The 15,028-nt window shown below is 44.9% G+C and overlaps 1 long non-coding RNA gene across 1 annotated transcript in view; it reads left to right on the top strand.

Annotated features, from left to right (window-relative positions):
- Positions 1 to 14,214, top strand: part of LOC310753150 — a 213,887-nt gene extending 199,673 nt beyond the window's left edge. The window contains exon 3 of the long non-coding RNA XR_014543234.1: positions 14,103 to 14,214. This is a non-coding gene — a long non-coding RNA (uncharacterized lncRNA). The remainder of the gene's footprint in view (positions 1 to 14,102) is intronic.
- The last annotated feature ends 814 nt before the right edge of the window (positions 14,215 to 15,028 follow it).

The raw sequence follows: 15,028 nt of genomic DNA, 5'->3' as shown, positions 1-15,028 counted from the left end.
TATATGTTCAAGCAGCACTAATGCATACATCTGGAACCACAGCACCTAATCCTGTAGGAACCTGTAGGAATCTGACTCCCCTTCTTCAGGGATTGAGAGTAGGGATTCAGAATAAGAGGGGAATTGTCCTTAGAGATGTACATAATGAACCAGAGACACAGGCACAAAGGGAACCCATTGTGCCAGTGGTTCTCTCGAGGTTGCATTGCCCTTCTCTGAATCTTAGGATTCCATTTCAGAAGTCTGATTGCAACCACAATCTTTGGGACTCAACAACTGCTAAAGCAGGATGAGTGCCTTTAAATGAAGAGGCTCCTCCTACAGAAGGGGAGCTGCAGCTCCTATTTAAGGCTCGGCCTGAGTATGACCACTAAGCCTAGGGCTTGCCGATCGGAAGGTTGGCGGTTCGAATCCCCACAATGGGGTGAGCTCCTGTTGCTCGGTCCCTGCTCCTGCCAACCTAGCAGTTCGAAAGCATGTCAAAGTGCAAGTAGATAAATAGGTACCGCTCCGGCAGGAAGGTAAACAGCGTTTCCGTGCGCTGCTCTGGTTCGCCAGAAGCGGCTTAGTCATGCTGGCCACATGACCCGGAAGCTGTACGCCAGCTCCCTCGGCCAATAAAGCGAGATGAGCGCCTCAACCCCAGAGTCGTCCGCGACTGGACCTAATGGTCAGGGGCCCCTTTACCTTTCCCTTATGAATGTTGCAGCCCTGCATGGAGCTGTCCATAGTGCTTGTAAAACCTCTCCTTGCCTTGGCACTACTGATCGAAACCACAGATGCTTCTTCAGAAAGCTCAAAGCCCCTTTAACCTCAGTGGGATGTAAATGTCCAAAACTGGATGCTGCAGGCTGGTCATAAAATACAAGCACGAGTTATCCCAGTACTTTGCTAGGACCATATGAAAATAAAATAAAATAAATAAAAGAAAAAAGAAAAAAGAAAATGATCCCCGGATTTCTTCTTTTGTACTTATTCTCTCTCTTAGAGCTGTGTGGCATGTTTCACTTACCCAGAAAGTGGAAAGCAGCCTGGATCTGCCTAATTGCAGGCAAATAAAGAGGGCAGAGGCATTTGCTTGCAGTTAATCCACCTTGGACATTTGCGTAAAAGAACCCTGGGTTAATCATGTCTCAAGAAAAGAGGAGTCATAATTAACTATGTAGTAATTCAGGCACAGTGTGCTGGTCCCGAGGGTTAACCGTGCAGCGAGGTCCAAGTCCAGTCTGAGGTTGAGGGTGTGGTATGGAGGCTGTCTGTCAAAGCTGAAGTGGGGTCCGAGGCAGGGAGTCAGGTGAGGTCAGGAATTCTGGCAGAAGAGCAGGACAAGGTGCAGGCAGGAACAGGCTACCAACAATGTTGCTCCCACAACCTGGGACTGGGCTGGCTTTTATCTGCCCCGAGGCATAGGGCGGCCCCGGTCCACAGTTGACTCACCTCTCCTGGCCTGGAGGCGAGCACTCCAGCAAGAACTTAGTTCCCTCTGCCTCTCTGCCCTGAGCCTCTGCAGGGTTACTGGACCCAGAGGCCACCTCACCTTCCCCTGACGGGACTGAGAGTGGAGCACCTGCAGGCAATGGGTCCTCCATCACCTCAGGAGCCAGAGCAGACTCAGCTGGTGCCTGCACCTGAGGATCCAGCACAGGTGAGGACCCTTCAGGCTCATGTCCCAGCCCCGGCTCAGCTGACTCCTGTGCAGGCTGGGATTCCTCAGGTTCAGCCTCCGAGTCCGAATCCCAGGCCATCACACACAGTGAATTAACTGTGCTCTGCCCTCTTAAAGAGAACATGCCTTCAGACTGCCTCCTCCATCACATATGGACCAAAGCAAGAGGTAGGTGCACAGCAGGCTGCAGTGGTGAAGCAGAGGAGCAGGTTCAGGGGACCCCTACTGGAGTGTGGGCCACCAGCAGGAGCCCAACCATGCCATCCCTTAATGCTGTCCCTGATTGTAACCTAGCAATTGGGAGGAGGAGTGGGTAATTCCAGTCTTTCCAACTTATCCTCTAGGGAGGGGAGCCTTGAGGGTTCAAAATAGACAGGACCTGGCTACTTGCTTGGTATGTGTAATGTGTAGCTCAGCCTTTACTACAACTATACTGGTTTTGTTATTAGGATAAACAGGAGTCTTTTGTGCTGTTGCTCTCACCTATCTATTTTCACATGAATTATTATCATTACTATTACAAGTCATTTATGAAACATGCCTCCAAAATCACCAATTAAATGCTAGGTGAAAAGTGTGAGTGCCACAGAAAATTGTAGCCCTGTGTTAAACTCTACCATTGCTTAAAGCTTATAAGGATAGGTAATATGGTGCCCTCCATGTTCTGTGACCTTCAAATACCATCATCCCTGACTATTGGCTATGCTTTCTAGGGCTGATAAGAGTTGTACTACAAAAAATCTGGAAGGCTCCACATTGGTTCCACTGGCTGCTAGACTGGTGACTGGGAGCAGCCGCTGGGACTATATAACACTGGTCCCAAAAGATCTGCATTGTCTTCCAGTACATTTCCAAGCTTTACAAGCTTTACAAGACATTGTGGAGGGGTCATTAAAAGACAGCCACCTCTTTAATGTAACATGTAGTTCTTCGGTAAGTAGGCAAGAAGAGGGTAAGGAAGGAATGCTGGAAATTAAGCATCCTGGGGTATAGGATTCCAGCCCACACCGCCTTCCACAATGAGAACAGCCACATTAAATTCAAAACAATGCATGTTTACTCTTTATCACAGCGTCGATCTTCCAGTCTTTCATTTTTGATGACTTGTTTGGAACAAGAAACAAAACCTCAGAGAGTGAGATCTGATCTTTAATTTGCCCAAACAACATTAAACATGCAAGAAGAACATCACCAGTGTCTGTCCAAACAGAATTGATGTCCTTAATGTAAGCGAAGGGATGATCACGTAGAATTCATTCCTTCTCACACTTAGAAAGATACATCCTCATACTTCAGCCTTCTCATTTATTTGTCTCTTGACAGATTCCCAACTACCTGTTTTCAGTAAATGAAGGTCAATAGCAAAGAGCCTAGTATTAATGACGGGATGCTTTGAAAAATATTGCATTCCAGTGATTACTCAGAACTGCTACATACCATTCTGAACTGCGTCGTTCCTTTGTCTCCCCAAATTTACTTTTGTATCTGTCTGCGTGGCCTGATAATCTGCACATGGATTTCTAGCAGCGCATAACAAACTGGTTCCTTAACTTATGGATGAGGTGCATAAACAGAGTGGCTGTATGTCCTGCATTAAAGAAGATGGTCCTCTCTTTGAAGGCACCCTCCATCTGAAAAGTTGTCTGGTCTATATCTGAACCATAAGAAGAGTGAGTAGTTGCCCATCAGCATTTAGGACCTGGTAATTATTTCTAAATGTGCACCTGTACAAATAAATTGCCATATGATATTTTAATGCAAATCTTTGTCATCATTTGCTCTTTTTTTGCTGATCTATTTCTTATTTTTTGGCACTGCTGCCTCTACCAATATCACCAGTGCTACTACTATTATCACCTAGATTTCTTCCGTAAGCTAGGAGATGAACCCCTGTTGCTATTGTGTGTCTTTTTGCCAAATAAGCTAGCAAATGTATTCCTTACTACTAAATATATTACTATTTGAAATAAGGTAGCAATGGCACCACTCCTACTGAGGGCAGTAGTAGTAGTATGGAATAGGGCATTCCTATTTTCATCAGAGAAATGTTGGAGGGCATGCTATTATCATCACATTTATTTATTCATTTATTTATTCCACCAAATCAGGCTAACAAAAAGGCTCAGGCCAAGAAGTGCTAACCCCCCTGGTAAATTTTAGTTTAAATTCAATGTGTACTACATCCCATTGCATCTGTTTGACAGAGGACGGCTTTCATTATGGCAGAAGAAGAATAACAGTGGTTGTGAAGCTTATGCCACAATTATTTTTCCTAGCGTACCATAAAATAAAGGACGTTCCATGCACTAACCGAACAGCAAACAGAGGCTTTCTAATTTCATTTCCTGCCAATACCTTAGAATTGTTGTAAAATATTAGTTGACATGTTGGCAGGCTCAGTGCTGTACTGATGCAGGGTGGGGAGAAGAACAGAAGAAGAGTTTGGATTTGATATCCCCCTTTATCACTACCTGAATGAGTCTCAAAGCGGCTAACATTCTCCTTTCCCTTCCTCCCCCACAACAAACACTCTGTGAGGTGAGTGGGGCTGAGAGACTTCAAAGAAGTGTGACTAGCCCAAAGTCACCCAGCAGCTGCATGTGGAAGAGCGGAGACGCGAACCTGGTTCACCAGATTACAAGTCTACCGCTCCTAACCACTACACCACACTGGGAGGAAGGCGGTACGAAGGCATTATCCACAGTTTTGAAGTTTCCTGCATCCTTGCTGCTATTCATGCATACGTAGAGTCCTACTGAAATCGGTAGGACATGCATGCGAGGAAATGTGTGCAGGAAACAGAACAGAAATAGTTTGCTTTGGGATGCTATACTCTTCATGAAGTGATTTGGAGAAGCATATACATTCACACACAACACACACACACACACACACACACACACACACACACACGTCTCCTTATAAAATTATTGGCAGCCAGTTGGGGATGAGGAAGAAATTTGTTTGCTCTAACCCAGGGGTCAGCAAACTTTTTCAGAAGGTGGCCGGTCAACTGTCCCTCAGACCTTCTGGGGGGCCGGGCTAGATTTTGAAAAATAATAATGAATGGATTCCTATGCCCCACAAATAACCCAGAGATGCATTTTAAATAAAAGCACACATTCTACTCATGTAAACACACCAGGCCAGGCAGCCCCCACAAATAACCCAGAGATGTGTTTGAAATAAAAGGACACATTCTACTCATGTAAAAACACGCTGATTCCCTGATCGTCCGCGGGCCGGATTTAGAAGGCGATTGGGCTGGATCTGGCCCCTGGGCCTTAGTTTGCCTACCCATGCTCTAACCCCATCCAAGACACCTGGACTTGCATACAAATTGGAACACAGATCAAAAGAACAATTTCAGGACCAATGAAGACTTTATACCATTGGCCCTAATAAAAATGGCTGTCAAATCAGCCTTCTGTTTGCCATCTTAAGGCTTGGCAAATGGCAAAATGAGCTGCCTGGTAGAGTCTGTGGAGTTACATGCTTTTTGATGGAAAACCCTTCCTTGCTTGTGGATCCTCTGGAATTAAATGTTCCTTAAAGTACTCTGGTGACATACCTGAGGCATTTCGAGAGTAGCCAAAGCAGTCTGACAAAGCTGACAGCAATTATCAGGAGGGGTCCTCACATCGCAATGTTTTTACCACATTTCCCACAAAAGCAAATTTGAAATTGTTGTTGGGACTCAATTTCAAGCTAAAATATTTGAGGAATTTAGAGTGTAGCCAGCATTTCAAAAGGATTCAGGATTTTTTGGGAGGTGGGTAGGGACACATTCATTCCTAGAACCTTGGCATTAAAAGATGCCTGCTTCTTGGGAGAAAAGCAATGACAAACCTAGACAGCATCTTAAAAAGCAGAGACATCACCTTGCCAACAAAGGTCTGTATAGTTAAAGCTATGGTTTTCCCATTAGTGATGTATGGAAGTGAGAGCTGGACCATAAAGAAGGCTGATCGCCAAAGAATTGATGCTTTTGAATTATGGTGCTGGAGGAGACTCTTGAGAGTCCCATGGACTGCAAGAAGATCAAACCTCTCCATTCTGAAGGAAATCAGCCCTGAGTGCTCACTGGAAGGACAGATCCTGAAGCTGAGGCTCCAAATACTTTGGCCACCTCATGAGAAGAGAAGACTCCCTGGAAAAGACCCTGTTGTTAGGAAAGATGGCAGGCACAAGGAGAAGGGAATGACAGAGGACGAGATGGTTGGACAGTGTTCTCGAAGCTACCAACATGAGTTTGACCAAACTGCGGGAGGCAGTGGAAGACAGGAGTGCCTGGTGTGCTCTGGTCCATGGGGTCACAAAGAGTCGGACACAACTAAATGACTAAACAACAACAACCTTCCCAGTAGGCTTTGGGAGCAACTAAAAAAAAATGTTCCGACATCACGACAAAGGCACGAACAGCTCTGGCGGTGACAGCAATGAGTTAAAAGTAGAAGGAAAAGAGAGAGGACTCTGGCTCAAGAGGGAAATCCAGTAGCAATTCTCCACAGGCAGCAAATAATTTGTTTGAGTGCATAATTAATAGATTTGTCAGAAAGTACTTAGATTGTGAAATATTGCAAGTAGACCCCTTTCCAGATGGATTAAGATGAATGGGTCCTCCAGCAGCGTATGAAACCTCATTGCTCAATGGCTGGAGAATTTGACGCATCTCTACATTTGTTTGAGTCTCAGCCTCTTTGCGCTCCTCTTTCTCTTTCTCCTCTGGCTGCGGGGGAGGAAGACAGGACGGGGGATTGAATAAGAACACTTCTAATTCTAATCGTGAGTGGTGTCCTTTACCTAAAGGGCATCCAAGCAGGCAAGACTAAATCAGATACTCAATAGGCAACTTTCCCTGCAATTGAATATAAAAAGGGTGCGGGGGAAGGCATTAACATGGTTCAGAACAGTGAAATTAACTACTCCTTGCAGACCCAGGTTATATATTAGCTGATCACAGAGTCATGCATTAATCTGCATGAAGCAGTTTTTTATCTTCTCTAAAAATGGTTCCAGAGAAGCGAAACCCGATCAATATTTGAAGGTCTATCTAAGAGAACATGCAAGGGAGTTCTGGGTCCTGAATAAAGGTGAACAGCAGACGTCGTGGGAATAACTGAACACCAGCTGCACTCTTCTGCTCCCCTTCCACATGGGTTGGCCAACGTGCGGCCATCCATCCCATGCTATACCCTCACTGGCCCTGGCACATGTACACACACAGCTAGGCGCAAGAAAACACATGCAGCAGAGAGACTGGTTTATCCTCATAATTTGTAATGGGAACTGATGGCAATTGTACCTTGCTCAGGATCAACCAAATGGTCACATTGGAGGGGGGAAATAAGACACTATGAGGGGAATAAACCAGTTGTTCAGCTCCGTGTCTGTGTGTCCGATTTCCTACCTTATTATTATTTATCCATTCATTTAAAACATTTCTGTTCTGCCTTTATATTATAATTTTTTAATTAGGCACTTAATTATGCTTTGAGGTCCCCCCCCTTACAATCAAGCAACTGTTCTTATTTTATCTGTAAGCTGTACTGAGTCCCTCTCAGGGGAGAAAGGTAGCGTATAAATAGATTAAGAAATAATAAAATAATGAGAATAATAATTTTATGACGCAAACAAACTGTACAGAGGCAGCACGCCCCTGATTACTGTATCAATTTCTGGGAGTTACAAGTAGAAGCCTTGTTCAGCCTGCAACTGAGAGGAAATGGGCTCCCGAAAAATTCTCCACTCTGTTTGCGGGTGGTGAAATGAGAGGGATTTTGAAGGATGTTCTCTAGTGGGGAAGGCAGAATTCTTGAGCAGTCTATAGGTAGGAGAAAGAACATTTTCACACAATTTTCTTCTGCGAAAGTTCAGTTCGCTTAATGCTGAGTGAAACTACGGTATATTAGTTTCTACTGGTGAATGAAGGAAACAATGTGTAAGGGAGAAGGATCAGAAGGAATCGGGCCAAGCCCATAGCATCACACGAAAAGAAAATTTAAAATACAATTTACAATAAAATACAATGGGTTGTAGCTAGTGGTTAAGAGTGGTGGACTCGTAATCTGGTGAACCGAGTTTGATTCCCCACTCCTCCACATGCAGCTGCTGGGTCACCTTGGGCGAATCATACTTCTTTGAAGTCTCTCAGCCCCACTCACCTCACAGAGTGTTTGTTGTGGGGGAGGAAGGGAAAGGAGAATGTTAGCTGCTTTGAGACTCCTTAGGGTAGTGATAAAGCGGGATATCAAATCCAAACTCCTCCTCCTCCTCCTCCTCCTCCTCCTCCTCCTCCTCCTCCTCCTCCTCTTCTTCTTCTTCTTCTTCTTCTTCTTCTTCTTCTTCTTCTTCTTCTTCTTCTTCTTCATCTTCTTCTATGCAGCACTAGCAACTTCCAGTTGTGCAGTAGGACTGTCCCCATCTCTCCTCCCCTTGCATGCCTCCAAATCTGCTCTGAAGGGCCCTTGAATTTGTCCCTCTGGAGCAGATTTTGAGGGTGCTTTTTCTCCTCCTTTAGCAAAATGCATATTTGTGCCCCACAAATAGTGCACATCTTCCCCTTCAGCGTGTAAAAACAATGACCTCAGATCATCATTTCCTAAGCCTCCCCAGAAACATCAGTAAAGGTGAGAACATGGGGTTCCAAATTCGACTGACAAATGGGAAATAGTAAGTCATCTTTGCAGAAATATTCCAAGTGCCTTTGAGCTGCTGTCGAGCCCAGATCTCCCGGCAGCACCAGCTTCCAGGTTACTAATTGCTGAACCTTCCCTAATCTCTTTGTTTTATGCAACCCGCGGCAAACAAATATTTTATGTGTCTTTAAGCATATTCAGCAAATGTGTCCGCTCCCGCTCAGTCACTTATTAAGTGGGGAAGAACGGGCTAATTGCTTTTGATAAACCCACAAGCTGTATGTCTAGCCAAGGGATGAGCCAATTTCAACACAGCTTTTGAAAGCTTCAAGGATTTGACAAGGCTTCCAGGGCAAGGGGGGGAGGAAATCAATAAATGACCTACAGTATATTAAACCCCTGCTGATAGAATGAGCCACTGTTTGTCTGATAACCACAAAAATTACAGTTATAGGAGCAAGTAATTTAGATGCAGATTAGTTGTCAGCTCTGCCCTTACTCAAGCTGCGGGAATGATGCCTGTGATTTAAAAAGAGCCTCGGGCTGCAGTGAGAAACATCAGGCAGGATCTGTGCTTCCCACCAGAAACAATGGCCTCATGTCACCACCTTTCTCTCCCCAGTAATGTCTAGTAATATGAAAAATGTGCTGTGATGTGGCCTGACTTTCCTTTGCTTCTACAGGTGTCAGCTAGGATGTAAGATACTGACCAGAGCACATAGGTTGCATGCAGAAGGTCTCAGGTCAATGTCTGGTACCTTCAGGTAGGGCTGGAAATGACCTTTTCAAACCCTGGAAACAGAGCCACTCAGTGCAAACAGCTTTTTAATATATATACATATATATAATTTTGACAAGGGATGTGGGTGGCGCTGTGCTCTAAACCACTGAGCCTCTTTGGCTTGCCGATCAGAAGGTTGGCGGTTCGAATCTGCACAACGGGGTAAATAAGTTTTAATGGATGTAATAATGGAATACTGAATGGTTTAGTTTTGTAAAATATGCAGGGATTTATGATATGCAAAATGAACCATGGAATGAGAAGGAGAGAAGTCCCTGATATTTTAAGGATGTTAAAATGAGTAAAGTAAGGTAAAGGTAAAGGACTCCTTGGCGGTTAAGTCCAGTCAAAGGCGACTATGGGGTTGTGGCACTCATCTCGCTTTCAGGCTGAGGGAGCCGGTGTTTGTCCACAGACAGCTTTCCGGGTCATGCAGGACTAAACTGCTTCTGGTGCAATGGAACACCGTGACGGAAACCAGAGCGCACGGAAACATCGTTTACCTTCCCGCTGCAGCGGTACCTATTTATCTACTTGCACTGATGTGCTTTCGAACTGCTAGGTTGGCAGGAGTTGGGACAGAGCAACGGGAACTCACCCCGTCACAGGGATTCGAACCGCTGACCTTCTGATCGGCAAACTCAAGAGGCTCAGTGGTTTAGACCATAGCGCCACCCGCATCCCTTGGGGTCTTCTAACAATGCACAGTACCCTTAACAAATGACAACATCCCGAATTCTTTGAGAGAAGCCACGGCTGCTTAAAGTGGTATGATAGTGCTTTAATTGCATGGTATGAATGTAGCCAATGAAAAGTTGACAGAGATTGCAGGGACTGATGGTGTTTTTACTGAGTTGAGTTGGATGAGGAGTTTCAGGGCCAATGTAGATCGTTGCTGTATGGCACTGCTGTATAATCTACAGATCCATCTCCTGCTTCCATGAAATTGCTCATATTACATCTTCCCCATCTTGAAAGGCAAACCCTTATTATTCAAAAGATCAGTCATTTTCTTTGATGATCCCCCCCTCCTTTGAGATCTGCATATGTACACATATCAAGGCAAAAATGATTGCTTCCTCCCTTTCCAATTTCATGATGAATAACAAGCATGAATTTGCCACTCAATAAAAAAAAAACAATAACAATATTCTACTGCATTTGTGTGGGGCCTTTCATCATGAAGGGGTTCAAGAGAGTTTCTGGGACAGAGAGAACAATTCATTTGCATACAGCTGGTTACCTCTGGATGGAAGCAAAGTGCAGTGGTACCTCCAGTTGTGCACGGGATTCCGTTCCGGAGCTCCGGTCGGATCCCGAGGAATTCGCAACCGGAGGTGCTGCTTCTGCACATGCACACGGCGAGTAGAGCGCTTCTGTGCATGCGTGTGCGGCAAAACCCAGAAAAATACTTCTGGGTTTGCTGAGTTCGCATCCTGAAGGATACACAACCAGAGGTGTGCGTATCCAGAGGTACCACTGTATCCTAGTTTGGCATGATTCCCCAAAAAAGGGTATGGAAGATACCGTGAGAAACTGAGAAATTTGCATTGCTTGTTTGAAGGTGTCAGTGTAGGTGAGGTGAGGCCTGAGTTCAAATCCCTGTTCAGCAGCAAACGTCACCATCAGTGCCCCTTCCCTGGAATTTTTGAAAGACCAGGTGAACACCCTCAGACTACTTGTGGAAATGACATTATCTGTTAAAATACAGGTGACCTCAGTGACTAAGGGTGGATCTGCACTCGGGGTTTATAACATTTAAGGAATAGCTATCATAACGTAGATAGACATGCTACATTTTGCTTGTAAAATTAATAATGTGTTATTAAAGGGTGACACCAGAGAGCATGGCCACCATGAATCGGCAGTAAGGGAAACTGTGTTATGGAGGAAACAAGGTAATGACCATTTTTATTTTACCAGTATGCTCTGCGACCTGAAAAAGGTCAGTGTAGATCCAGCCAAGGTCTGTCCTGCAGAAGGTGAGGCTGATCTCCCAGCTGCGACACTATTTGGCTATGGGAGATCTTGCAACCATGTACTGGACTATTTCAACATATTTTTCATGCCTTCAAAGACTGTTCAGGAACTCCAGCTGGTGCAGAATGCTAAAATCTCTGTGTCAGCTACATTGGCTGCCTGTAAGCTTTGGGGCCCCAAGTGCTGGTCATGACCTTTAAAGCCCTTAACAGCTGAGGCCAAGTTGCTTGAAGGATGGCCTGTTCTCACACTAACCTACCAGAGACTTAAAATCAGTGACAGAGGCCCTGGTAGGGAATCCAGGAGGGAGGGAACCTGCCCCAAAGTCTGTGTGGAGGTTGGGTCAACACTCCCTATAATTACAGCTCAAACCAGAAAGAGTTGAAGGGCATGGCAAATACATTCCCCCTTCTGTACTGTATGAGGGAACTAATCAGGATTGGAACAACTGTATATAAGGAGAGGGCTTAACCCTTCCCTTCCGTGGTACTGATTTGGTTTAATCCCTCTTCCTGCTATTTGGCATGCGAAAAAAATTTCAAGAGGTACCAACATGTCGTGAGCACCTAGTGCAATTTGTCCTGTGTCTGAAATAGGGACATCAGAGAATTTGGATGAAAACACAAACGGGAGTGGAAACTGCTAACATTTGCTAACATCCCATGTCTAGAAGAGAAATTAATGCATCAGAGTCAATTGGTAATCACTGTTGCTATTGCTTTCGGTCTGCCAATTACCCAAAATGGAATACATCCCCCACTCCACTCTGCATTGCATTTCCTTTGCAGTGAAATGGGTGGGGTGGAATAATGCAATGCCGACAGAATTTGTGTAATTAATTAATTACACAAATAACTTAAGTTGTATAAATTTAGAGGAATAGGGTAGCTTTTGGTGGAGGTTGAACTGCAGAGAAATGGAAACAGTGCTGCGTGCAATGCGTGCAGGACACAACAGAAAATGATGCTTTCCTGCAACCCTAGCCCAAAGCCATTATTGGGTGTGTTGCCCTACTCCAGGTCCACATCATAAGATGATAAGAAGAGCCCTGCTGGACCCGGCTAACTAGTCCAGCATCTTAACACAGTGGCCAACCAGATACCTACCAGATATCAGCCCCATCACTACCTGCCCTGGGTAGGATGAAGGGGAAAGTATAGCACAATGGCTTCAGGACATGAGATAAGTTATAGATCTACAGATCTATGGATCTACAGGGGGAGAGAACATCATTTAGGTCCACCTGAAAGAAAGGATGATCAAGCACATCACCCTCAACTGTTCTATTTCTGCTCCCTCATTTGATACACGATACAATCATGTTTAAGAAGCAGGGCATGTTCAGGGAAGGTGTAGGGTGTATATGTCTGGTTTGAGAACAGAATAACATTCCCTTTCCTCCAGAAGAGAAGCCATTCATGGCTAAAATTCTGCTCAATGTCATTTTGCCATCTAGCAAATCATCACTGTAGGTGGTGTTTTGCTGTACCTAGTGAGCCTTACAGCCCTGAAGGATGATGGCTGCATTCTTGTTGCAATCAGATTTCTGGAAACTCGTGACCTTCACAGATGGTAAGAGAACATCCTCCCTGCTTAGTCCTTAACTTGGAAAGATCATGTTCTGCCTTTTAAAAATGTAATGAGATTTTTTCTTTCTTTCTGCGCAAAGACCAAATAAAGGGAAGGTAAACATTTTTTTTTTAAAAAAGAAAATGCTGGAGGATTTTGCATACAACCCCCCTTTAAATAAATAAAAATAAATCAAAGAAGAGTTTGACCTTGCTAAATAGATCCACATGAAAATAATAATAATCATTTCGAATATATCTCTTCAAGCCTGACAAACCTGACAGGCTGTTTCCTCTGCATCCAAGCTTGACTCTTGCCAGTGCATTTAAGGAGATCTGGCAAGGGGGAAAAGAGGCATATAAACCACACGATTCATTTTTGTGCTAACCAGATGGTAGTTTGGTTTTTAGGGGGGGGAAACTGATGCAGTTGTAGCTTTCTATTCTCTCTCTCTCTCTCTCTCTCTCTCTCTCTCTCTCTCTCTCTTCAGCACAGCCTACAAAAATAATTGTAAAGCAATACATATTGAGGTAACAACAACAACAGCAACAACTTCACATATGCACATGCGTCTGAAACCCTCAAGAATCACTGCCAATCAGGGTAGATAATACTAAGCCTCATAGACCAGTGACCAGACTCAGTATAGAGCAAGGTCCAATGTCTTTTCTACTTAAAAAACAACAGCTGTGACCATTTGCCTCCTCACTGCAACCACAAATAGATCCTGTGCTAAAATGGCTATGAGACAACTCTTGTGTTTTTTTTTTCTACCCTAAAGTGTAGGGTCACAATTTGACCCTGAAAAGAATTAATTGGAAATCTCAAACTCCTTATGAGAAGGCGGTTCCAGTTCTAGCTAATGGCATCTCAAGCCATATTTGCTTTGAAAATATGAAGAAAAACTGCAGCCTCAAAAAAAAAAAAAAAAAAAAAAGAATTGGTCCCAGAGTTTTCATCTCTTCAGGTCTAGTGGTTACTCCTACTAGCAATTAAATTGCCTGTCAGGAGTAAAACATTACTTTAAAAACAAAGGAGATGGATTACTGATAGCTGCTTGCTGTTTACCCCACTTCCAAGTGCTGACATTTAAGCTGGTTCTATTCCCCGACTCGCTCTAGCATTTTTCAAAACAAAGCAACAGTAAAATGGATGGTCCTTCTGTTCAGCTCAGCAGCTGCTGCTTCCCTTGACATTGCAAAGCGACGGCGCTAGCAGGGCTTAAATTTTAAAGATTCAGGAGAAAAGCCTGGATGCATTTATTAGGCATTGTTTGTGTGTGTGGTTGCCTAGTGCTTGCCACAGGACCTTCCAGCTCCAGAAAGTATCAAACTTACCGTACTTTTGTTTTTCATACTTAAAGACTCAGGTAAAGGTAAAGGGACCATTAGGTCCAGTCGTGGCCAGCTCTGGGGTTGCAGCGCTCATCTTGCTTTATTGGCCGAGGGAGCCGGCGTACAGCTTCCAGATCATGCGGCCAGCATGACTAAGCCGCTTCTGGCGAACCAGAGCAGCGCACGGAAACACCGTTTATCTTCCCGCCGGAGCGGTACCTATTTATCTACTTGCACTTTGACATGCTTTCAAACTGCTAGGTTGGCAGGAGCAGGGACCGAGCAATGGGAGCTCTCCCTGTCGCGGGGATTTGAACCGCTGACCTTCTGATCGGCAAGTCTCTGTGGTTTAACCCACTGGTTTCCAAATCAGCTCACACTTAGGGCTCCACCAGACTTCCTTTTGCATTTTCCAGGCACAGGCCTGAGCGTTTGTCGACCCACAGCTTTCCCTGGGAAAACTCACTGTTTGCCACTGAATTGGAACAAAAGGCACTCGGGTTTTCTGCAGATTGCAGTTTGTTCCAATTCAGTGGCAAGTGGTGGGTTTCCCTGTAGCAAAAGGTCACAACTTTGGCGGTATCAGGCCTTGGGTGGAATCCTTTAGTCTATCTTCCCTAAATTGGGGGTGGGACGTGCAGTGGTGAACCCCCTCCTCTTTGCAGCAGTGATACCAGGGTTCCCCGTTAAAGGGGTTGTTTTGAGGGGAGGCATAGAGGATGTCATTGCTCTCCCCTGCGCCGGCGGCATAACGGGGGTGGGCTCTCTCTGCTTGAACATATGTTCTCCAGAGCCAGCCCCCCCCACACTGGATAACCCTGATGTTCCCCAGATCCCCGGTGGGGGACTGGGAGGGATAAACGCCCAGTGCCTGAGCCAAGGTCTACCCACTTCTGAAACATAACAAAGTTATGGCCAATTTTAATCCCATAGCACGTTGTCTTGAGTCATTATTTCACACGGGGGCCGCCCAGGGTTTGGGGGACTCCGCCTGTCCACACTATGGTTTATACTGCTTGGAGAGGTGTTTATCTGGAAGATTAGGGGCATTTCCAGCTGA

This window comes from Podarcis filfolensis (genome assembly GCF_964270895.1).
Source record: "Podarcis filfolensis genome assembly, chromosome: 17".
NCBI classification, from domain to species: Eukaryota; Metazoa; Chordata; class Lepidosauria; order Squamata; family Lacertidae; genus Podarcis; species Podarcis filfolensis.
This window is presented reverse-complemented; position numbering and strand designations above follow the sequence as displayed.